This window comes from Cricetulus griseus (assembly GCF_003668045.3).
Source record: "Cricetulus griseus strain 17A/GY chromosome 1 unlocalized genomic scaffold, alternate assembly CriGri-PICRH-1.0 chr1_0, whole genome shotgun sequence".
NCBI classification, from domain to species: Eukaryota; Metazoa; Chordata; class Mammalia; order Rodentia; family Cricetidae; genus Cricetulus; species Cricetulus griseus.
The window spans coordinates 207,268,947-207,271,901 of record NW_023276806.1 but is presented as its reverse complement, the minus strand read 5'-3'; the positions used below and the strand labels follow the sequence as shown (position 1 = coordinate 207,271,901).

General features: G+C 38.6%; 1 pseudogene; it reads right to left on the bottom strand.

Annotated features, from left to right (window-relative positions):
* Positions 1-771: 771 nt before the first annotated feature.
* LOC100756841 lies at positions 772-1,640 on the bottom strand (annotated as a pseudogene).
* Positions 1,641-2,955: the final 1,315 nt, after the last annotated feature.

The following is a 2,955-nucleotide window of genomic DNA, read 5'->3' as shown; positions in this document are numbered from 1 at the left end:
GGTGCACCTAAAATCAATCCCAACACTCTGGTGTGGCATGCTTGCAAGACACAGTGACTTTCCTAATGTTCCCACTGCATATTGCACTGGAATAGAACAATGTACACCATGTTCGCTTAAGAGGAGCAATTCCATCCAGACACAAGAACTGTACATAGCAATACTGTCAACACAGCCAGTGGTCACACTGCTTCTCTGCAGGCTTAATCATTGCAAGTAACAGACACTTTTGTTCCTATGGCTAGATATGTTCACTGCAATGGTGTTAGTAGTTAGCAAGGAGACACAACTGGAGAAGAAAAGAAAATGCTAGCCATGCTTCTGAGAGTGGTGTCGGTTTATGTGTCTTTTTACTACTGCAGTAAGCTCTGCTCATGACTACAGTTTTAGGCAGAAGTGCTTCTTCTTAACAAAGAAAAGGGAAACATACTCTTGTCATGAAGTATAATTTCAGTCTGTTTGTTGCCCTGGCATCTAGGGCATAGCTTTATCATGCAGATGTCCTCTATTATATCCTCTGCCTTTCCTTTTCTTCTTTCATTGAGAAACAATGGAATTTGACAAACACCTCAATAATAAATGCCAGGTAACATTTTTTTCAAGAGTACATTAGCATAGAGACAAGAGAACTGAGTTGGAAGCTAGGCATCCTGGCATCTACTTCAGTGTCTAGCACAATCATGATAATGCCTAGTAAAGAAACAAAAAGGTCCATGGGTCTCAAGGACCTTCAAGTGTGAGTGTAACTAGTAACTACTCTCCTTGCTTCTTTCATAGACTTATTTCCAGGAAGTCATCAAGCTTGCTATCTCTTTGAGATACTGAATGAGCTTCACCAGCTGTCTGTCTTTATTTCGATTTAGATGCACTTTCATGAAGGGCCTTATCTGAAGTCCATTCCGCGGATTCACTAGAAAATTTCTTTCTGTGTCATCAAACAGAACTTCCCCAAATAACTCCAAGAGGCTTCATGGTGTTCCTCTCTCCTTGGAGTGTGCAAAGTAACAGCAGAACTGTTCAGCACGGGAGTAAACTTATAATTTGCATTTATGGTCACACTCAGTTCTTTCATTTTCACCTAAATCCTCTTCATATTTGTTGCATATAAAATAGCAATGTCATAATCTTCATATGTAGATGTCAGAAATTCCTGAAGGTATGGTCTCATTAATTATAACCCAGTCTGCACAAGACTTATAATCATAAAATGTATAGTTGACATCTAGCACTAGAACCTTTTTCCCCTTCCCTGGACAGTTCAGTACTTCTACTTTGTATGCCTTGACTCTCAGAAGATCCTCAGTAAGTTTTCTTCCCTATTTCTACTTAAACTACTTCATCTTCAATGTCAAAGTTGCTATGACATCATCATTAGGGTAAAAATATACAACATCTTCCAAGCTCTCCTCATGGGTTCCCATCATGATTTTGGTACTAGGTTTCTGAGTGAGAGCTCCAAGATTAACATCATTTTTAGCAGGTTTGCCTTTAACCTTGAGCCCCAGTAATTTGTGGTGCTCTGGTGGCACTCCTGTAAGCTTCTTGAGAAACTGCTTGTAATTCTACACAGTATCATCGTCAGAAAGTGTGGTCACTAAATAATCCTGCCCACCCCACCTGACAATGATGTGATGCACCATTGTTCAAGCTAAATGGTAGCTTTCTGTCAGAACAAACCACGTGGAGAACAGCACAACCAACCATGGAGGATGCAAAAGTTGGACACAGCAGAACTTGAAGACAGCAGAAGTCTTGTTAAAGTATTTTAACATAGCAATGCAAAGATGTTTCAACATACGAAAATCCATCAATGTAATCTACTATATAAACAAACTGCAAAAAAAAAAAACACATGATCATTTCACTAGATACTGAAAAAGCCTTTGACAAAAACCAATACCCCTTCATAAAAAAGGTCTTGGAGAGATCAGGGATAACAGGAACATACCTCAACATAATAAAAGCAATATACAGCAAGCCAACAGCCAACATCAAATTAAATGGAGAGAAACTCAATGCAATTGGTCTAAAATGGGAGACAAGACAAGGCTGTCCACTCTCTCCATACCTCTTCAATATTGTCCTTGAAGTTCTAGCTAGAGCAATAAAACAACAAAAGATCAAGAGGATACAAATTAGAAAGGGAGAAGTCAAAACTTCACTATTTGCAAATGATATGATCTACATGAGTGACCCAAAAAGCTCTACCAGGGAATTCCTACAGCTAATGAACACCTTCAGCAAAGTGGCAGGATACAAGATTAACCCAAAAAATCTGTACCCTACTATATACTGATGATAGATTCATGAAGAAAGAAATCAGAGAAACATCACCCTTTACAATTGCCACAAACAACATAAAATAGCTTGAGGTAATGCTAACCAAAAAAAGTGAAAGACCTGTCCCATAAGAATTTGGAGTGTCTAAAGAAAGAAATTAAAGAAGATACTAGAAAATCCATGTTATTGGATAGGTAGGATCAACACAGTACAAATGGCAATCTTGCCAAAAGCAATCTGCAGATTCAATGCAATCCCCATCAAAATCCCAACACAATTCTTCACAGACCTAGAAAGAACAATTCTTTCAAGGATTCTTTCAAAAGACCCAGGATAGCCAAAACATCCCTATACAATAAAGGAACTTCTGGGGGCATCACCATCCCTGACTTCAAGCTCTATTACAGAGCTATAATCCTGAAAACAGCTTGGTATGGGCATAAAAATAGACAGGTAGACCAATGGAATAGAGTTAAAAACCCTGATATCAACCCCCACACCTATGAACATTTGGTTTTTGAGAAAGAAGCTAAATTTATATGATGGAATAAAGAAAGCATCTTCAACAAATGATGCTGGCATAACTGGATGGGGACATGTAGAAGACTGCAGATAGACCCAAACCTTTTGCCCTACACAAAACTTACGTCCAAATGGATCAAAGACCTCGAAATA